The following is a 23,452-nucleotide window of genomic DNA, read 5'->3' as shown; positions in this document are numbered from 1 at the left end:
AAACCCTAGTTTCTAGCTACAACCTGGCAATTTTCTAGGTTTGACCTGTGTTTTGTCCTTTTCGACCCCTTCCCCTCACTCAATCTCTGAGATTCCACTTTCCCCTGCTTCCTAACATCCCTCCCCACTCCCAAAAATTTCCCCAAGAATTTAGAAGCCCTCTATCCCCTTCATTTCGCTCCATTTCGACAAAATCCCTTGTTTCACACATCGGGACAAGTTTCACTCAAAAGCTGTTTCTGATCAATCAAAGATGAATTTTGCAAAACTGAGAGAGGTTTTTGTCCACAACATGCCAAGGAAGAAAAACCTCTTTCACTTTTTACACAGGTGTCATGGTTTGAGAGCAATGTCAAAAATACCGGCGAGAACAAAGGTGCTCCAAGGACGGTTGGCCAAAGCACAAAAACGAAGGAAAACGCCCGATCCACTCCAAACTTTGGCCAAAGCCTCTTTGAATCAGCATGGTACTTGATTGGGGACTCCCAGCCCAAATTTCAAGAAATTTGGAGAAAATTTTGTCATTTGTGAATTTTTTGTGCCAATTACAGGTTTTTCCCAAGAACTGGTCTCACCCCGGGTGAGACCAGTTTGAAGGGCTGCTCGGAATTTTGCAAACTTGGCATTTTTGGAAAGGGAATTCAAAAAGAAAAATTACCAATATTTGGGAGAAGCCTGATTTTGAGTTTTGAGCCTCCAAAAGCTCAAAATACACCTAAAAAATGACTTTCTGCCCACTTTTTGAGTTGCAGAAAGTGACCTTGGGAGAATCAACTTTTGAGGGGTCAAATCAACTCCAAATCCAGAAATTCCACTTGGGATGGAAAGTAGACAGACCAAGCTTTCCAATGAGCCATCTTGCACCTGATTTGGATCAGTGGAACCCACTCAAAAACAGCTGCAAAGGGGCGCGACCAGAACTTCCAGATTTGCCAGAATTCACATTTTTGGTCAAAAAACACTGTTTTGACTATGGTTGACTATTATTACTTGTAGATGATGGATAAATGTAATATTTTCATGGCACTTTGATAGGTTTTATCTTTCTTTACTCTTCTAGAAGCTTCTTTGATGTAAATAGTGAATAATTAATGCATGGATGAGTTAGCTAAGTAATAGAGGCAAGTTGTTGGGCTGCCTATTTTCTAGTTCTTAGTTTAGAATTAGTTCAAACTGCTCCTAGGAAGCTGAGCTCGACCCCTAGAGGTGGGGAAAGGAGTTAGATGGTCTAGGAGGTCTATATTATGCTCTCTCCTTCTCATTTTCATGGTTGGACTCTTGTGTAAGGAAGCTTTATTGTATATTGTGCATCTATTTCTGCAATTGAAGGCAAGGAAAGCCAGGGTTTTACAGACATCTTTGAGGATTCTTGTGGATCTGATTGTTGATGGTGTGTTCTCTACATGTTTCTTGTAAGTTTGTTTATGTGTTTCACATCTCTCTTATGCTTCTAAATTGGACAGATGAAGTGGTAAAGTTTGAACTCATGTTTTGACATGCTCAGCTTTTTAGTTTGTTCAATTTTAATGTTTTCTACTGTCTAGAGAGGATTCGAATTGTGTGTTTGCCCTCTTTAGCTTCTCCTCTATCATCTCTGATCATCCATCTCAGATTAAGGCATCAGCACTCATTCCTACCTTGCCCCTTAGATCCCCCTGTGAAAACTGTGCTCAATCCCCGCACCTTGAATTGCACTTCCACCAATTGCCACCAAAAACCCCAAAAATCATTAAATCAACCCCCTTATCAATTTACTAGCCTAAAATCTTTATTATTAATTGGTCAGCCTAATCATATTGAAAGATCTATCGAATCTGACCCGAGAGAGCCTTCTCATACCTCGTAGGGCTAGCTACGAGGTGAAATGGTTTGATGTAGCCTTGAGAGTTTGTCTATCTCAGCCTAGGTGAATTCCAAGCGCTAACATATTGGCGACCATACTGGGGAGAACAAATTAATCGTTTGCTCATTGATGTGTTTGTTTCATAAGTCTTAGACGGAGCCTGAAGTTACGCCAGAAGCCTTCGAAAACGCTCTTGTTTTACATCAGCGTAAGTAGATAAACGCTGCTTCAGTCAATCTCCGTGAGCTTTTGAAACCCTCACTTCATTGACACTTTACCCCAGTACATGTATCAAGTTCAGATCTGATTGTTGATAGTGGACAACGATCAGACACTTGAAAGGCTGAAATCATTCACTTGGCGACTCCTTTCACTGAAGAATCCAGCAACCTATGCTTCATGGTGACTTCACTGCAGGAAGATCAGTAGCTTTGAGATTTTCAAGATGGATCGGATTGCAAGAAGATATGCTCCCCTGAGCCGAGATCACATCCCAGGTTTTCCGAATAAAATTCCAAAGGTAGATTGGTCAAGGAATCTGCCTATATTTAATGATGATGGTAAGAAAGATGCTGCTCTTCATCTAATCAGATTTCATATGCATATTCGCAAGTTGAAGGTGGATTTTCCGGAAGATTGCTTGATGAAGATATTCTTGGCCACTCTGGAAGGTGCAGCGCAATCTTGGTATGAAGGTTTGCCGCCTGCTTGTATTTACTGTTTAAAGGATTTTCATGCCTTGTTCATTGAAAGATATCAAGTTTCTTATCCATCATTAAATTTGGTTCATGACTGCTGCAAGCATGCTTATAGTTTTATCGAAAGCCTTGAGAAATATTATGAAGATGATAATTTTATGGATTATGAGATCATGGAGGTTCTGTATGAGAATCCATTTCAGCAGTACACCGAAATCTTAGAGGATACTTGTCAAGATCAGCAGGCTGAAGATTTCCATATGGCTGAAAATGAGGAAAGAGCAAATGTTGTTTCAGATCTGTCCATAGAAGACGACAGCATGCCGAGAACTCAAGTTTCATTTGCAGATTTTGATAATGACCAGTCAACTGTTTTAGATCTACATTCAGATTGTGATGACCAAGCATATCTTATGTTGAAGCCCATCAAAGAGAAATCAGCTGTTGAAGAGATCTGGAATGTAGAAAACACAGTAATGGATCCACATGTTCTCAATCATACTGCCAAACCATCATTAGAACAAAGCCTTCATGAGGAGGTAATCTCGTCATTTCATGGACAACAAGATGGGATCTATGTTCAGGTAAGTGAGAAATTTTCTTTTGATAACTCCGTGGGAAATGATAATTTGATTGCCATGTCATATGAAGACAATCACTGTTTGAACAAAAGAAAACAAAAGGTATTATCTCCTCTATCTGAAGATGAGATAGATCTACTTTTGAGAGGTCTTGTTCCAGCTCAAGTCAACGTAGAAATGCAGTGTGCACATGGTCAAGAAGATGATGGTGGACCTTCTTCCTCTTCTGAAAAAGAAGGTTTTGTTGTTGAGACCATAGACAAAGCTTTTGATCCAAATGTTCTCATGCCATCAGAACAGGGCCTGCATGAGGAGGTAATTCAGTCAAGTCATGAAAATCAAGATGACATCTTCATTCAAGTAAGTGAAACAGTTCCTTTGGATGAATTTATGATAGATGATAGAACTGTCATTTTTGCACCTCAAGAATCAGCTGAAGTTTCTTTCCTTATGATTGAAGAATGTAATGAGAATCCGGCTGTCATATCATATGAAGATCACCTACCATATTGTCTGACTACCGAAGATTATAGCATACAGGATTACCTTTCAGATTCTTCATATGTTTCATGTGCTAAAATGTTTTTCCAAGAAGAGATCTGCTCATCTACTTGTTCAGAATTTTTTGAAGCCCATGAGCATACTTTTATCGAAGCACATGATGAAGGAAGATCAGAGTTTGAAGCAAAGGACACCTTGATCTTTCAGCAGGAGGTGGCAGTGGCAAATCTTCATGTTTTTCACGATCCTCTAGCAAGTTTGTTGCAGCCAGCAGTGATAGTGTTTATTGCAGTGTTCAGTGATGAAGGAGATCACGGTCAGCTATGTTTTTGGATGCCCAGTTACCTGTTTCTATTGTTGATCATGAGATCAGATTGGGAGAATCAGTCAAGAAGGCATCTGCTTGATTGGTTGCATTGGCATTATGATATAGTTTGATGGTATTTTGTCTTGTAAGAAACACAGGTGGTTGTCATCATGATTTCAAATCTTGATGGACTGCTGCCCTTCATAAGCTTTGTAAGTTTTGTTTTAAGTCAAGTCATGAGTCATTTGTGTTTGGTCTGTTGAGTAAGTTTTTCAAGTTATTTCAGTTTGCCATCGAGTCGGTTTGAGTCAAGCATCAGTTAAGTTTCAGTCAATTGTCAAAGTCAAATAAAGTTGTTTTTGAGTTGGTCACATGTGAATAAATTGACTCCATTGCCCAATGAATAAAACACTGGTCTGCTCTCCCAAGAGGTCTGAGGTTCTTGGCACCTCCAAGGAGCTACCATCCCCATTGGAGCCAATGTTAGTGTCAGTCTTTACAGCCTTCCTCCAGTGATCAAATGTGCTCTTACATAGTGATTTTGAAGTGTCAAGGTCAAATTTTGTCATTTCAGTGAGTCTTCAAGCAAAATTTGGTCACTAGGCATTAGGTCTAGGGTTTGCCTAAATGTCAGTCCATGTCACTATTCAGCTGAGTCTATCATCATTCATATGGTTGTCATTATCATATCAGTGTCTAATGAGTCATTTTACACCTGGTCCATGCTTCAGTTGCCACCCAGGCAAGGTCATTTCCCTCTCCTAGGGTTTTGAAGCCAATTTCTCTTGGATGGTCAAATCACCGGCAAAACTTGTTTCCTGATGTTCATACACCTTCCCCTATCCTTAAAGTACCTTATCAAACACTTCCCATCCCTTAGATCCGCCAAATTGCTCATTTTTCCACAAACCCTAGTTTCTAGCTACAACCTGGCAATTTTCTAGGTTTGACCTGTGTTTTGTCCTTTTCGACCCCTTCCCCTCACTCAATCTCTGAGATTCCACTTTCCCCTGCTTCCTAACATCCCTCCCCACTCCCAAAAATTTCCCCAAGAATTTAGAAGCCCTCTATCCCCTTCATTTCGCTCCATTTCGACAAAATCCCTTGTTTCACACATCGGGACAAGTTTCACTCAAAAGCTGTTTCTGATCAATCAAAGATGAATTTTGCAAAACTGAGAGAGGTTTTTGTCCACAACATGCCAAGGAAGAAAAACCTCTTTCACTTTTTACACAGGTGTCATGGTTTGAGAGCAATGTCAAAAATACCGGCGAGAACAAAGGTGCTCCAAGGACGGTTGGCCAAAGCACAAAAACGAAGGAAAACGCCCGATCCACTCCAAACTTTGGCCAAAGCCTCTTTGAATCAGCATGGTACTTGATTGGGGACTCCCAGCCCAAATTTCAAGAAATTTGGAGAAAATTTTGTCATTTGTGAATTTTTTGTGCCAATTACAGGTTTTTCCCAAGAACTGGTCTCACCCCGGGTGAGACCAGTTTGAAGGGCTGCTCGGAATTTTGCAAACTTGGCATTTTTGGAAAGGGAATTCAAAAAGAAAAATTACCAATATTTGGGAGAAGCCTGATTTTGAGTTTTGAGCCTCCAAAAGCTCAAAATACACCTAAAAAATGACTTTCTGCCCACTTTTTGAGTTGCAGAAAGTGACCTTGGGAGAATCAACTTTTGAGGGGTCAAATCAACTCCAAATCCAGAAATTCCACTTGGGATGGAAAGTAGACAGACCAAGCTTTCCAATGAGCCATCTTGCACCTGATTTGGATCAGTGGAACCCACTCAAAAACAGCTGCAAAGGGGCGCGACCAGAACTTCCAGGGGCGCGACCAGAACTTCCAGATTTGCCAGAATTCACATTTTTGGTCAAAAAACACTGTTTTGACTATGGTTGACTATTATTACTTGTAGATGATGGATAAATGTAATATTTTCATGGCACTTTGATAGGTTTTATCTTTCTTTACTCTTCTAGAAGCTTCTTTGATGTAAATAGTGAATAATTAATGCATGGATGAGTTAGCTAAGTAATAGAGGCAAGTTGTTGGGCTGCCTATTTTCTAGTTCTTAGTTTAGAATTAGTTCAAACTGCTCCTAGGAAGCTGAGCTCGACCCCTAGAGGTGGGGAAAGGAGTTAGATGGTCTAGGAGGTCTATATTATGCTCTCTCCTTCTCATTTTCATGGTTGGACTCTTGTGTAAGGAAGCTTTATTGTATATTGTGCATCTATTTCTGCAATTGAAGGCAAGGAAAGCCAGGGTTTTACAGACATCTTTGAGGATTCTTGTGGATCTGATTGTTGATGGTGTGTTCTCTACATGTTTCTTGTAAGTTTGTTTATGTGTTTCACATCTCTCTTATGCTTCTAAATTGGACAGATGAAGTGGTAAAGTTTGAACTCATGTTTTGACATGCTCAGCTTTTTAGTTTGTTCAATTTTAATGTTTTCTACTGTCTAGAGAGGAATCGAATTGTGTGTTTGCCCTCTTTAGCTTCTCCTCTATCATCTCTGATCATCCATCTCAGATTAAGGCATCAGCACTCATTCCTACCTTGCCTCTTAGATCCCCCTGTGAAAACTGTGCTCAATCCCCGCACCTTGAATTGCACTTCCACCAATTGCCACCAAAAACCCCAAAAATCATTAAATCAACCCCCTTATCAATTTACTAGCCTAAAATCTTTATTATTAATTGGTCAGCCTAATCATATTGAAAGATCTATCGAATCTGACCCGAGAGAGCCTTCTCATACCTCGTAGGGCTAGCTACGAGGTGAAATGGTTTGATGTAGCCTTGAGAGTTTGTCTATCTCAGCCTAGGTGAATTCCAAGCGCTAACAGGCTGCACAACAAAAAAACAAGAAACAAAAAACTCATTCTGAATCAAGTGCAACCTCTAAATTTGGTAGTTGCTCATCTCCTCATGGTACTTCTGCAAGCTCTGGAGGTAGAAGAACAATAGGGGATTTCCTTAATGTTGCTGGGAGGGATGATGTGGATGGAAAGATAGTCCGTTTTCTTTGTGCTTGCGGTGTACCATTCAATGTGCTTCGCTCTCCCTATTGGCATGAAATGGTAAAGGCCATCAATGAAGCCCCAAAAGGATACAAGGCCCCCAACTATGAGAAAGATAGAACAGTGTTATTAGAAAGAGAAAAAGCTAAGGTTCAAAGAGCTTTGACACGTTTTACAAATGAGTGGGTAGATTCTGGGGTATCCATTGTATCAGATGGGTGGACAAATATTAGAAACCAACATTTGATAAATGTTCTTGGTGTTTCTTCTAGTGGTGCAGTATTTATTGCATGTCATGACTCCTCCTCCATCACTGCATCTGCACAAAACATTGCAGATCTCCTATTGAAATCAATCAAAGATGTTGGTCCGAATAATGTGGCTCAAGTGATCACAGATAATGCAGCAAATTGTAAGGCAGCAGGAAAAATTATTGAGCGTACTCATCCACACATCTTTTGGTCTGGGTGCCTGGTTCACACATTGAACCTTTTGATGCATGATATTGTGAAACACAAAGAATGTGGGTGGATTGCTGAGGTTTACAGGAGAGGGAAGCAGCTCATTAAATTCATCACAGGGCATACAAGGGTAAACTACTTCTATGGCACTTACTCCAAGTTGCAATTGCTTAAAATTGCAAAGACAAGATTTGCTAGTTATTACCTCACCTTTAGGCGGCTAGTGAAGGTGAGACAAGCTTTAACTAATCTGGTGTGTGCTGAAACATGGGATGAAATTAACACTGACATAGATGGTGCTAATGCAGTCAAGGACACTGTTCTTGAAAGTTACTTTTGGGGACAGGTTAAATATGTTTTGCAATTCACCAAACCAATTTATTACATGATCAAGTTTGCAGATTCAGATCGACCAGTAATTGGGGAGGTGTATGAGCAAATGGATAGCATGTTGGGGCAAATTAAAGACATTGTTGAGCCTAGAGATATCACCTTGTACAATTATATTCGTGTAGAGGTGCAAAACCGATGGGAAATGCTAAATGTTCCATTGCATGCATTAGCATATGTTTTGACACCTAAATACTATCATCCATCATGGCTTTCAACACCAGCACCTGGGGGGGGAAGCAGGAGAAAACCACACCAAGATCAAGAGGTTCACCAAAAATATATGGCTGCATTGAGTAAATTAATCCCTGATGAGGAGGACGCTGCATTGGTACGGAGACAGGTGAGCAACTATACGCTCAACACTGGTCCATTTGGGAGCATGCATGCAATTAAAGATCGAGAGACTTTTTCTGCTCTTGAGTGGTGGAACATGCATGGAGGGGGTACTCCACTTCTACAGAGTTTGGCATTGCGGGTGCTATCACAGGTGGTAAACACTTCTTCTGCAGAGAGGTGTTGGAGCTCTTATTCTTTCATCCACAGTGTTAAAAGGAACAGGTTGAATTTAGACCGGGCAGAGAGCTTGGTTTATGTTCATTACAACTTGCGATTGTTGTCCCATTACTGTGAAGATGCAAAGTCTAATAAAGACTTGTTGATTTGGGACAAGAATCCAGAGGAGCCCAATTTGGAGGATGGAGTGTTGCGACTAGAGCAATTAGAGGATGCTCTTATCCAGGTATGTCCATTGTGGTATGAATTTTCCAATTTTCCCTTATAAAGCATTTCTCTAATTCATGTTATTAATTTTTTTGTTAACTAGTGTTTTTTTTTGCATGAATTTTTTGAGCGATTCTAGGATGATGATGACCGTGTTGATATGCCACCACCCCCACCCCCATCTGGTCCCTTGGTTCCATGGTTCAACACCAACAGCAGGGGGTTCTTCTCCATCAGTTTCAGTGCCACGACTTCCACAGGCACCATCTTCTTCATTGCCACCACGTGGAGGCCCGCCACCACGTTCTATTCGTGGTGGAAGGAGGAGAGATTAGTAGATATATTCACAATCTACTACTTTTTGTCATAGATTACTCATTAGACTTGTAGACTTGTGAATTTGAATTTTGAACCTTTTTGGCTTGGCGGTGACCAAGTGACATATTTTGTAAACATTATTATTTGAATTTTGGACATGACAAATGTTGACAGTTGCTCACTTGCTAGATAAATCATAATATGCTCTATGTTTTATGTTTTATAATATGCTTAAATGTTTTATGTTTTATAATATGCTTAAAAATTTGATGTATGATTGTAATAGCTAGAATATAGATGATTGTTGTACATACTAGTAACTACAATGGAATCATGGATGCCATATCTATCTTGATTTATGCAAAAATATGCATGTTTTCATGTCTTCTACAATTAATTTGGTATTTGGGATGTTTGTTTTGAGTATAAATGCAAAAAAATATAAAATATATATATATATATATATAGCAGACGCTTCCGCGGACGCTTCGCTTCCTAGATTTTTGGAAAATGACGCTTCGGCGTCTCCGCTTCCAAAAAACGCTTCTGCTTCGCTCCCGCTTCGTGCAACATTGCACAGGCTTGCAGTCCACCATCCCATATCTTTTCAGTATCTTCACAACATATTTTCCTTGAGAGAGGAAATTTTCACTTGTCTTTTGCCAGACCTCCAACCCTAGGAAATAGTGCTTTAGAGTAACAGACTTCAGAAGTAAAGATGGTCCTCAACACACACACACACATATATAGCACTTAGAGGTGCTCTTTTTATTTGACAGATCAACAACATCCTTTAGATAATCATAATGAGCAGCTTATCAATATATGTAGCTTGACCATAAATCAACTTAGAGTCTTCGAATCAAGGTATACCCCAATGTCCCCTTGCGTAGTCTACAACAACTGCTGCATTTTACCAGACCTATGATGCTTAGAAACAAAGCTAGATCTTACATCTTAAAATGACCTCTTTTATTTGAAAATGAGAGGATCCTTATCTGATGGACAGACATCATCAAAACATTACAGCTCCCTCTGAATCCTTGCTTTAAGAGATCATCAAGCCTTTGTCAATCTACACTTCATCATTAAGATGAGACTTTATCATTCTTTGATGTCATAACTGCAATCTGCTTCCTTACAGAAAGGAGTGCCACTATACTTTTGATTTGAGAGTAATGATGATAAAGCAGGTGTTGATACACATTCAATTCTGCAAGGTAAACATTCTTACTGCCATGCAGACTTTGATGTAACTATGGATGTTACAGACATTACTACTAGAGCCTCTTAGTGCAAATTTGAATATTGAAATCCCTGCTTAAGATGACATCTTGATTTGTCTACAAGAGTTGAACACTTCACAACAAGTCATAAACTCTAGCTAACTGATTTGTTGTTTCTTGCATACCTCGACAAATGATCATCATGAGATGATGCCAGGACCCACTGTAGCTGCTTCAAAGGATAAGGAATCCACGATTTACAGCTGTCTTGTTCACAACTTTTATTGTGAACAAGACTATAATAGTGTCATCGACATACAGGGTTTGCATAATGTTGAACAGACCATAAGAGATGTTGAGCTGCTATTCATAGAGTACTACCTCACGTAGCAGTCCGGGAGTCGTAAATAATAGTGATGTTTATAGTTTCAGATCTTCAAACTTTCAGGAGGATTATTTTTATTGACATAATCTCAGCTCTGCCACTTCAGGTTTCTTCTTAAAGCTGAAAGTGGTTTGATTCTATTACAAGAATCAAATGCTTCCTCTGCTTGATGATTGTTGCTATCCTTAAAAAAAAGGTTTACAGGAGATTGAAATGGGATTCCTTTAAATTAAAAAAAAACTTCACAGATTGGCTCAACTGATATAAGAAACTCAAGTTGAGTATGTCTCTACCAGCATTCTCTTTTCTACAGTGCCATATCCATATGCCCATTCCAATGTTGTTCTACCATACCACTGTTATTCTTGTACTGGGGCATATGCTCTATCGCTGCAATGTCACTTCTAGAATATATATCCAGTAGTGAACCATTGTTATTAACTATTGGGATTGCACTAAAATGAGTTTCAAGAGAAAGAGCAGAACCAAGGGATTCAATTGATCAAAGCATGCCAAAAGGCGATGATCATCATGAGATGATGCCAGGACCCACTGTAGCTGCTTCAAAGGATAAGGAATCCACGATTTACAGCTGTCTTGTTCACAACTTCGATTGTGAACAAGACTATAATAGTGTCATCGACATACAGGGTTTGCATAATGTTGAACAGACCATAAGAGATGTTGAGCTGCTATTCATAGAGTACTACCTCACGTAGCAGTCCTGGAGTCATAAATAATAGTGATGTTTATAGTTTCAGATCTTCAAACTTTCAGGAGGATTATTTTTATTGACATAATCTCAGCTCTGCCACTTCAGGTTTCTTCTTAAAGCTGAAAGTGGTTTGATTCTGTTACAAGAATCAAATGCTTCCTCTGCTTGATGATTGTTGCTATCCTTAAAAAAAAGGTTTACAGGAGATTGAAATGGGATCTCTTTAAATTAAAAAAAACTTCACAGATTGGCTCAACTGATATAAGAAATTCAAGTTGAGTACGTCTCTACCAGCATTCTCTTTTCTACAGTGCCATATCCATATGCCCATTCCAATGTTGTTCTACCATACCACTGTTATTCTTGTACTGGGGCATATGCTCTATCGCTGCAATGTCACTTCTAGAATATATATCCAGTAGTGAACCATTGTTATTATTTATTAACTATTGGGATTGCACTAACATGAGTTTCAAGAGAAAGAGCAGAACCAAGGGATTCAATTGATCAAAGCATTCCAAAAGGCGATCACCTCCATTGCTGCAGCAGTGCCATAGTACTAAATCCTAAACCCTAAACCCTAAACCTATGGGCAACACATAAATGGGTTGCTGCAGCAGTGCCATAGTACTAGCAGCACGTCTGAAATGTTTGCATATACATTTTAGTATTTCAGAAAGAGATGTAAGGTGTAATAGTTGTGGACATGAGCCATCTCGTGTTGAAGAATAGGGACCGTAGCAACCTTATTTTGCAAAATTCTGTGTGTCACATCCTTCAGAGAATCATAAGGACTTACATAAGAGATCTCCGAAATGGTGGCATAGATTGATCAGATTGTGGTTTCTTAATAAACATCTTTTGATCTTTCCAAGCAATAATGGTATATGACTCAAGCTCTTCCTCTGAGAGAATTGCTCCATAATTTCCAAGTGCTCTTAGGATTGAGATAAGTCTGCAGTACTGAGCATACCTGCAAACTCTCCCTTGTTGAAATCCCATAAAGGAGCCACAGAAATACCCTATTGATAAAGTGCATGGAATGCTTGCTTCATAGGCAAACTAATATCCAGAGCTACTACCTTTCCTGACTCGGGAAGCAAATCGTAAGCAGTGCATGTAGATAAAATATCTGCAATTTGGCGTTGAAAAACTTCTATCTCAGCACCTGATATCCTTCTGGGCTGGCTCCACCTTCTGAAAGACATTAGGATCTACGTCCATGCAGGATCTTGATATCAATAGCTCTGGACTTACAGCTGTAGGTAAAAGTTCTGGCCCAGTAACAAACAAAACATTGTTGACAGTCCCAAAGGTAGGTGCAGAACCATATAGGATGCTAAACAGCGACAAAATTATCTCCGAAATTTAAGCTATAGAACCATGCCAACTGTGCAAAGTCATCTATAGGGAGAACGAGTCAATCTGAATCAAATCATGTACAAAAGGAAGTGCGAGAGTTTCAGAAAAAAAACATCTCCAGCGCTATCCCTTATGGCCTTGTTGACCACTACGTGTCAACTACCCATAGCAGTACACCCCCTTTTTCGCAAAAGGGATAATGCTTGATCGACGTCTCCGTGCCATTCGACTGTCATCATCAGCTCGATCATATTGTTTTGTAAACCCAGTCGGCATGTGCAAATTGTAAATAACCTTAGCAGATCTATGTCATGTATGTAAATTGCCTAGGCAAACCTAATTTTCTAGTGATAATCTACGTTCCGGAAGGTTTTTTGTCTCACCAATCCATGATCGGCAGAGTTTTCTTTCAGCCTAACCCCAAAGCCGGGATGAATTGTCATTAGAATCTTAGGGGAATCCTAGTGTGTTTCGAGTTTGTGTAAAAGTAATTTGGAAATAATTCTAACTATTTGGTTAGGTTATTACAAATTACTTAATCTGCTAGATTATATTTGTGTCGCAGAACTGGGTGGTCTATGAGGGTTATGTCAAATGGGTTTTCCCCCTTGAGATGTAAAATTGTAAAAGTCATGATGTAAAATGTCTTGAGGGTTAGAAAATGTTTAATCCCCTCATAAGTCCTAGGTCCTAGGTGATTTTCCCAAAGGCTAAGCTCGAGGATCCATTTAAAAATAATAAATTAAAAATAAATAAAAAATGAAAAAACAATAAAAAAATATGAATAATAAAAAATAAAATTAAGAAATTAAAATAACTAAAAAAATAAAAAAATAAAAAAAATAAAAAAAATTTGAAAAATAAAATAATAATAAGTCAAAGTTTTGAATAAATAAATGCAGAATTTAAATTTTTTAATGCATTTAAAAATTCGACGGATGAGATTCAAAGAGATTTTGATCCTCATCGACGGTCAAGATCATTTTGACATGGATCACTCGAACTAGCTGTTGGAAAATTTTCTTTTAAATAGGGTGTCAGGGGTCATCTGAGATCAGATTGGATCTGAGAGTCTGGTGCTAAAGAAAACTCTCTTGTAGTCATTTGTTTTGTGCAATAAAGAAAGACTTTGGGGTTGAAATCTCGCTGGTGTTACTCTTCTGGAAGTATTGTAAGATGATTTATTTTTCTGCATAATTTTATTTTCAGCCATTGATAATAGCTTGATGAGGATTGATTTAGACACAGGTATCTTGTCTGATCTCTGGGGTTTGAATGATAGTTTAGATTCTGAAATATAATGGCAGGTATCTCCATTTGATCTGGGTTTCACTATTGTTTTCTCCCTCTATGTTAATGGTTGATTTTAAACTGTGAAGGAAATCTTAGTTTTGAGTTTATCGGGCGTTAGGGGAAGTTCTCGGTTGAACCAGCCAACTCCTGGATTGTGTTTTCTGAAAGAGCCCAGCCAGTTTTAATTCCAGGCTTATCATTTGATTTCTTTTTTCTTTTGAATGCATGAAGGGTTTTTCTGAAGCATCTCACATTAAATTTAAATTCTGAAAATATTACTGTGGATTATTGACAATTCTGGCTGCTTAAGAGTTGAAAATCTGTAAATATTGTAAAGTTTTAACTGGTTTTAGGGTTTTCAGTTTTGTTTCTAGCACATTTTACTTGGTGGCTGTTTGTTTTCATTGTTTTTAGGTTGCAAGTACAGGTTTTCAATTTTTTTGAAGAGGGTCAGCGATCTGCTTGTTGGGGTTTCATTTCCGCAGGAAAATTTTCGAAATTTTTTTTAGAGAGCCCCCTGGATTGCTGCCAAGTTTCAGCACTGTCATCTTTCAGCTCAGCTTTTTATTTATCAGCACTTGCAGAAAAATTTGAAACAAAGAATTTAAATTTCTTTGATTTTGTGGAAAGTTTTAGGGGTTTTCTAGGGCAGTTTGTTTGCTGCTGCCTGGGTCTTCAAATTTTTTTGGAAAAATTTCAAAATTTCTTTTCTTCAAGTGTCCAAACCCTTGGACCTGTATTTCTCCAAATTTACGCTAGTTCCCATTCCATCGTGGCTCCCGAACCTGCGTGTTATCAATCAGAATCTGCGTCCAACTTGCAGGCAGATCCTCATTCATCGCAATCTGCTGCTAGAGCCTTGCTCCACACTGCCTGCTCCTCACTCCATTCTCAGCCACCTGCAAAAAAAAAAAAAAAAAATCACCCACGCATCTTAGCTCTCCCCCTCTTCCTTCACGTGCCCCTCTCTTCACCCACGTCTCTCTCTTTCCAAATCCGGCCCTGCTCCTCACGCGAATGCAGCTAAACCTGCAACCCTTTCACGCGTTTCTCTGCCAAATATCCTGCCCTTCACGTTGTTCCAGTGTCACCTTTGCCAGCATCCATCCACACACGGTATCATCATCTAAACGCAACTTCCTCTCTCTCTGCATCCATTCTTCAGCTCCCTGCATTTTCCCACGACTATCACTGCCAGGACTGAGTTTCATTTCCGCAGCTTACCATTTCCCTCTGTTCATCGATCCTCTTCACTACTCCGTTTGCCATTCTTCAGTTCCAACCTATCCGCAACATAATCATCCACACAACTCCTCCCGTTGTCTTCCCTTGCTCATTCGTCGATTCCCTTACCCGAGCTATCCAACCTGCAAAACACAACAGCAAAAAATAAAAAAAAAATTCGATTTTCTGTATATGCGTATGGTAAGTCGTTGGTAAGTTTACACTCTAGGTTTGAATACTTTTTTTTTGGATTAGATTTCATTTAAATTAGAGTTCGATTTTTTCTATTTAGAATTTTATTTAATGTTTTGTTTAGTTTTAGGATAACGTGTATATATATATATATTTTGTTAACTTTTAATTTAGAACTTCAGAAAATCTAAAAAAAAAAAGAGAGGGTTCCTTTTAGGTTTTAGCATAAATTAGATTTAATTTTTTGGTCTTAGTTCAAATTTTATTTTTAATTTAGTTTTGGTTTTATTTTAAAATAATATAAAAAAATCATAATTTTTTTTTTGAAAATAAAAAAAATAAATCTTTGAGTTTCATTTTTTAATTTAGCAGTTAGTTTTGTTTTATTTTATAAAAAAAAAATCTCATATAAAAATCATAAAAAATAAAAAAGATATAAAAATCATAAATGGCTTAAAAAAATAAAAAGAATTTGGTTTTCAATTTGTATATAGATTAAGTAGTTTTATTTTGATTATAAGTTCATAGATCAAAAGCTATAAAAAAATAAAATAAAAAAATAAAAAATAATAAAGGCAATAAAAATTTCTTTTAGTTTAGATTTGATTTTAATTTTATTTAGGTTTTAATTTTTTTAGCTTATAGTCTGAATATAGTTTAGATTAGTTTAAGTTTGATTTTAAAAGAAAATATTAAAAAATTCATAAAATTTAAAAATAAAAAAGGGCATAAAGAATTTGTTTTGTTTTAGTTTTCTTTTACTTAGTTTTAGAATTAAATTTTGGATTTTAGATTAGACTTTACTTTAGATTAGATTTTATTTTTATTTAGGAGTTCGGTTTTGTTTTATTTTGACTTAGAATTTTATAAATATATAAAAATTAAAAAAAAAAAATTTGAAAAAATTAACAAAAAATTGAAAAGTCATTTTTGTTGTCTTTTGTGGTATCTATGTTCCACTTTTCTATAGTTAAATGCACTTAAAAGTTTATTTAAAGTTAGCTATGTGAAAGTGGTAACTGGTCAGCATTTAAATTTTATGATCATTTAAAGCATTTAATTTTTCTTGAAGTTTAATCGCTGGGTCATCGTTAAAGTGTTGGAATTTACTGGATATCTTGCATTTAGCTTGGGTTATTTGATGATAAATGATTGTTTTACATGGTTTATATTAGAGAAAGATTTCGGCGAAAATCACATGGAATGTCATTTGTCGACGCGTTTCGAACCAACCAGTGTGGTTCATCGTCAGGACAAGTTGAAGAAACAGATCCAGCTTAGCATGTTATATAGACCGAGCAGAGCCTCCAACGGCTAGTTTGACCAACCGTTAATATTAACGGTTGGTCAAACTAGCCGTTGGAGGCTCTGCTCGGTCTATATAACATGCTAAGCTGGATCTGTTTCTTCAACTTGTCCTGACGATGAACCACACTGGTTGGTTCGAAACGCGTCGACAAATGACATTCCATGTGATTTTCGCCGAAATCTTTCTCTAACTTGATATGGATCACAGAAGCCTAAACTCTATTATGGTTTATATTTCTGCAACATCTAATAAACAATTATTTAATCATTAACTCCATAAGGCACTGGTCCATTAATTTCTAAAATCAATCAGGTTCTAATTTGCCTTGCTTTGTCTCCCAACCCAACTGGTCCACAGTTGGTCATCCTTTATCCAATAGGGTCTACCCCCCTTAGCTGCGGGAGACAAGCTTAAACAGAGAGATTGGGGATTAGGGTGACAGCCCCTGGTCTGAGCGTTGTCGTGACAATCTGTGCGACAACAGGCCTCATTCTAGTTACATGCCCGATGATGTGGTCCTCCAAAACAGGTACTTGAATCCTTCAAACAAGGTACCACAGTGGATTCCGATTTTCGAAGCAAAATGTTCTACCACAAACAAATGCACAGAAGAGTCAAATTCGGCTAGAATGAAGAGACTCAATCCTCCTAAATAAACCAGAGCTGCTTAAGTGAACTAGTGACTGTCCTGAACTCTTATGCCAGAGGTCTGAAGATGGGTAGAAGACTCAGGTCTAAGACCAAAGGTAATGAAGGACAAGGAATTGTGCTAGATTTAGCACCCTGCAATAAGACTGAACTTTCAAGTGACCAAAATAAATAAACAACCCTATTCCTCTGTTGATGCTTGCATTACAGCTCCACAGGGTTACCTGTAGGTCTCGATAGAGATCTCAGCTTTGAAAGATAGTTCTCCTTCTTAGAAAAAGGATTCTTGCCTTGGTATTATTATAGCTGAACACTTCAGACTTGCAGAGAGAGGAGAACGTGGAGATTTGTTTACAGATTTCCCTTAGTGATTGCCTTCTCTTCCTTGAGCTTGTCCTCACTTGAGCTCTGATACCATGTTAATTTTAGGCAACAATGGTATGTTCTATGCTTTAGAGCAATTTTACTTCAATTTCTTTATTAGCCCAGTATCAATATTCAGATTAGCAATCACATCATTATGATAGTAAAATGCAAATAGAACATAATCATAAATAGTAGAAGAGAAGCCAAGACAAGAGGACACAAGATGTGGCACTAGCCAGGGACAAACCCCAATGTGGGGAAACCCTTGATCAAATCTTCTTTTAGTCTTCAATAGTTCAGCAGAGAGAGATAGTACAATTTACAAATCTGATAATTTATAACAACAACAAAAGAACCCTAACCAGAAAAGTTGACGCTAGTCAACAGGGAAGATTTGACCCTCAGCAAATCGGTCAACTTAAGTCAACTTCGGCCTCCAAACAACAAGATGAATCAACCCTCAAAACAACCCAGTGAAAGTCTAGTCAAATAGCCCACTTGCGGTCAACCCTAGCTGCAGTCAACACTGGTCAAACTGTCCAGAACTTTGGTCTCCTGAAGTTTCACTCTCTTGAAATTTTGGACTTTTGAAATTTCGTTCTCCTGAAATTTCAGACATGTGGAGAGAGAGAGGCCCATAAATCCGTACCCAATCAATGAGGAGAGAGAGAGAGAGAAGTGTGAAGATGAGTGTGTCCAAATGAGGCTAAGTCACCTTCTATTTATATGCAACGTTGAGGATGAATAAACATGACTGTTGGGCTTCTGAGCCTACATAAGTTCACTGGCCGACCTTGAGAATTTGTCCATAATCAAAATAAATTCATAACTTTATTTGTACATGTTAGAATCAGATGATCTTTAGATCAATCCTATACTTCTCGGAGAGAGGAATCCAAGAAAAATATCAACTGTCATAAATAAGATAACCCATGTGGAGTTTGGCTGTAGTTGCCAATTTTAACAAAAAGCCAAGCCCTAGCTCCGAGATCAAACTTTGCCTTAGCATCCCCAAGGCTAGTACCTCATAGGATCAAATCAACACCTTCAAGTGAAAATTCTTTATTTGATCCTTTCCCCACCTTGTCTAAGATAAGAACAACATTGGTTGCTATACTCATTTCCCTTATCCTAGACCGGGTCCACTTGGTCCCGTGTGGTCCCATTCCTTTGAAAAGACAATTCTTCAAGAACCATCTGAGATACTAATTACAATAAGGATTTTAAGGATTGGGAAGTTCCTTCACAAGTCATATCCCATCAAGCCAACCCTTAAATCTTCCCTTCCTTTCCTTAGAAGACATTGCACTTTGCTTAGAAGGCAAGCAAGCCTTGTCTTTCTAACCCTTCCGGGAAAGGGATTGTTTGGGTCACTCCACATCATTCATTGAATTATCCTTCATCGGTGACTCCATAATATACTGGGTCTCCTCCCATCGATGAAATTCCATAAATAGAAGGTAGTCTTCTCTGAGGTGACAATGGGTTAAGCCTCCATTTGTTTCCCTTGGCCTAGCATTTGCCCTTTAGGGATCCCCATTAGGACCCCTGCTAGTTTGAGCAGTAACAGGTACCAAAGCTATTCGACCCTTTGGTCGCTCAACTACTGCATAACGCCAGTTTGATCCGACCTTTGGCCATCACTTATTCATCAAGTTCGTTGCCGTTGCAATTGAGGCTTCTAGCCACATAAAGTTGTTTGGAGGTTCTTCATTTTGCTGTTAGGCCTTTGGCCATTACAAGAGGAAAATAAATTACACATATATCTCGATATATTAAAAAAAAGTCAATAGAAATTTTCTATATAGAATTAATATAGAAAATAAAAGAAAAAAAACAAATAAAAACAAAAGTTAAAAAAATCAATAAAAAAGAACTATATATATAAAAGGAAAAAATAAAAATAAAATATTATTATATACAAAAATATTAAAAATAAATAATTATTAAAAAAACATTAAGAAACAAAATAAGGGGCTATATGTAGCCACAACCTGCTCAGCAATAACAACTGCAGCCCACTTAACGATAACAGTTGCATCCCACTGAGCGATAACAATTGCAAGTCAGCACCACTCAGCTACAGAAGCCGCTGTCGACGAGCAACCATAGTCACCTAACCGTTGTATAGTACTCCTCCATCCCCATCATCCATTTCATGTCGTTCGCAGTCGTCGACATCCAAACACTTTGTGACCCTCGTCACCCAAGCATTGTAGTAGCTGGACCACAACACTCCGCAGTCGTCGACACCAAGCACTACAACAACTTGACTGCACAACAAACCGTGTCTTAGCTGCTGCGAAGGCTCGATTCTCCTACGACTTTTGTACAACCACCGTCGCCATTCCAGTCCCAATCACCATGATCCACACTGTCGTTGATGGCCACAGCACTATACTCGCTGAATTTAAAAGAAAATTATTTTCCTACCAACTGTTATGAAAGGTGGTTGATCGATCGAAAGAACCATGACTTCGTGGAGTCGTGACTGTAAAGAGGCAACACACCAAATTAGGCTTAATTCAGATAAAGTCAAAGGGAATATTTGGGCTTAATTCTGATAAAGTCAAATAGAATATTTATTTTGTTAAGGAAAATAATTAAAGTTAATGAGAGTATTATAAATATAAAACCCTTAGATATATAAACAAATAAAAAAGAAGACGGGATATTATGGGAAGTTGTGACATTTATATAAGCATCCTTGGAAAATAAGTTAAATAAAGTAAAAAAATTCAAAGTATTAACAATGAAGATTTTATAATCTTCTAGAGAAGGGTATTTAATAAAAGTGGAAGCAGGAGGAATAAAAGAAAAAAAATATTTAATAAAATAAGACAATTCATAAAAAGTATTTACTAAGATAACAAAAGTTATTTAGAAAAATAATAAGGGGAATATATTATTATACTCCATATCCATCATATAGTGTAAAAAGGGTAATTAAACATTTTTATATAATCATATGAAAAGGGACCATATTACGTTTTGATAAAGTGGTCACTCACATGAAGAATATATAAGTTTCATAAACAAAGCATTATTTGACAAAATTATTGACATAGCAAAACATTTTCTAATCTTGAAATGATGAAAGATTCTCCCATAAGGGTCTTTGGACTTCCAATTGCAAATTTCAGATTATTTACATTAAAGGGGAGTATCTAAGTAAAAATGATTAATTTTATTATCAGCATGAGTGACAAAGAAAATTACATCAATGTTAATTTGGTAAATCAACTATCAATTCCAAAGCCAAATATTGGTGAAAGAGAAAATATTTTTGGCGAGAAAGAGTATGAAATTAATGATTTACAAGTGACAGTTGATCATTATGAATATATATTTCAATTCAGTGTCATATCTCTATATAACAAAGAGATGGACATAATTTTTGATCTAGCTTGGTTTAAAGAACTAGGTATGTTCATGTTAAACATAGAACAATTTTTTTTGATGTTTCCTTGTAAGAAAAAGGTGATCACATTCCAGGACATGACAAGGAAGTCAGAATCGATAATGCCTTCATCAGAAGACTTTAAGGATATTTCGAAACTGATGCTTCAAGAGAATCAAGAAATAATATCAAAGAAGCAAAAATAGCTTGAAGAAGTCAAATCCAATAAAAACAAAGAAAATTCTTGTTTGAAGGATCATAATCAGACACTACTTGCACAAATCAGAATGTGTAAAGCAATGAAGCACAAACTAAAGCAAGAAAATGAAAGTTCCAAGAAGAAACTCAACAAGAGTCTATCAGAGAAAGAAGAAGAAAATTTGCGCTTAAAAAACCTTAATAAAAAATTATTAGAACAAATCAGAGATTTAAAAAATGAGAAACTTGAGTGTCAAAATGAAGTTGAATCAGACGCTGAAGAACTTTCACGTTTAGAAATCATAACCAAAATTTGCTTACTCAGATTAAGAAACTTAAAGATGATAAGAAATCATTAAAGAACATATCACGAAAGAAGTATCGAAGTCTTCAAATGTAACAATTCAAGTTGAAGAAAAAGGAACGAATATCGATCGAGTGAAGGATGGAAAACTAGTTGAAGGAAAAACATACTCAAATGTTGCAGTTCAGACGATGAAAATACCAAGTGAAGAGTCTGTAACCAACTCAACAACATCATTATTTGAAGTAAATCAGGAAATTTCCACACGCATAATAATGGAAAATCAGATCACAAGGACTCCTTATTGACACCCAAATCACAAGAGCAGGCATCTCAATTAGTCCGCATATCTGTATCACTTAGAATAGAAACGCCAAATTTATTTTTTGAAGAATATTGATATTTGCACAATCTAGTCGTACGATAACAATTTATCCTAGCTATCAAATAATTGCAAAGTTCCACAAAAGATTGATTTAGGATGGTCAGATCCCTTTTCAGTTCGACATTTTGTTTATCACCCAGAGGATCTTATCATCTTGTATCAACGAAGATGACAAATCAAAGAATTCCGAAAGATGCAAATCGATTACAAGACAAAGAAATAGATGACATGCCTTGTCAACAATAAGCTTCGAGGACAAAGCTTTTTGAAGAGGAAAACAATGTTATGAATACAATTTATATAAAACTAATAAAAATATAAATGATAATAATAATAATCATAATAATGATTAGTATAGAAGAGTCATGTCTATACGGACGACCATTTATGAAGGGGCTCCAACCTAGGTATATAAGCGACCCTCATTTGTAACAATCTCATATCAATTCTCTTATACATTATTCAATATATACATTCTTATCCTCAATGGATGTTGTTATATTCCAACTATGTTGGATTACTTAACTAGCACATGAATTCTATTCATTACATTAGCTAATGGCATTTCATATCAGTTGGTATACTTTTATGTTAGTTAGTTGTACTTTTTTTGTTAGTTAATGGTAAAAGTGTATTTATCCCATATGCTATGAGCAAGAGCTAACATGGGAAATTAGCTATAATAGTACTCTTAGGAATTAGAGTAGGAATCTTTTTGGTAAAGTGTGCTATTTTAGGAGTTAAAAGTGTGGAAAAAGTCAGGAAAAAATCGGGATTAAATCCCCAAAGCGCGATTTTTTTGGCCGGCCTATTAAATCAGTCGATTTTTGCCAATTTTTTCCCTATTGAAAAAGTCGGGATTAAATCGGGACTTTTTCCAAAGATTGTGAATGAGATAGTTTCTTTAACGATTTTTTAATTTTTTTTTGAAAAAATCGGGATTTTATTGAAAAAGTCGGGATTTTATCGAATAAGTTTGGATTTTAAAAAAAATGAATATTTTTGTATTTTTTTAATTTTGTCGACTTTTAAAAAAAACTCTCGACTTTAACGACTTTTTCAACTTTTCGACCCTTTCCGATTTAATCCTTGACTTTGACTTTTTCCACATTGGTTAAAACAACTATTTTGGGCCAAGATCAACATCCATAATGTTTTGGACTTGTCCTAAGTTGGCATCCATACCTGTTTAAGAAGATCCAGTTTCCATGTGTTGAGGAGTTCAGGGTTTTTAGGCATTGTTGCTATCTGCCACTGTTGTGTTTTTTGTGATTTAAATCTGCATTGAAAATCTACTAGTGGAGACTTTTTAGGTATTGCCTTTCCTGTGGTGGTTGGATTTATTTTGATCATCGTTGTTAGTTTTCCTTCTTTATGCTTTTTTTTTGTAAATAAGATAAAATATATTACTTGGTAAACTGACAAATTACAAAATTTGGGTTGTGTGGGAGAGAGAACCCGACACAAGACCCAACCGAATTCCTTGTGATGGCCATAGAATTGTCTTTTTTATAGTACGACCATGACAAAAGAGGGTTCTAAGTACATAGGTGGAAACCGAGAGGTGCCCTCTTTACAACATTCTCAAAATTGAG

At 37.1% G+C, this 23,452-nt stretch overlaps 1 protein-coding gene and 1 pseudogene across 1 annotated transcript in view; one reads left to right on the top strand and one right to left on the bottom strand.

Moving 5' to 3' along the window:
* Window positions 1-23,452, top strand: part of LOC149165802 (structural maintenance of chromosomes protein 5-like) — a 187,974-nt gene that overhangs the window by 58,023 nt on the left and 106,499 nt on the right. The window lies entirely within an intron of this gene.
* Window positions 11,452-15,042, bottom strand: LOC149165803 (sucrose nonfermenting 4-like protein pseudogene; annotated as a pseudogene).

This window comes from Pinus tabuliformis, chromosome 5_1, assembly GCF_031772625.1.
Source record: "Pinus tabuliformis cultivar Carrire ecotype Pingquan chromosome 5_1, CPIR1, whole genome shotgun sequence".
NCBI classification, from domain to species: Eukaryota; Viridiplantae; Streptophyta; class Pinopsida; order Pinales; family Pinaceae; genus Pinus; species Pinus tabuliformis.
This window is presented reverse-complemented; position numbering and strand designations above follow the sequence as displayed.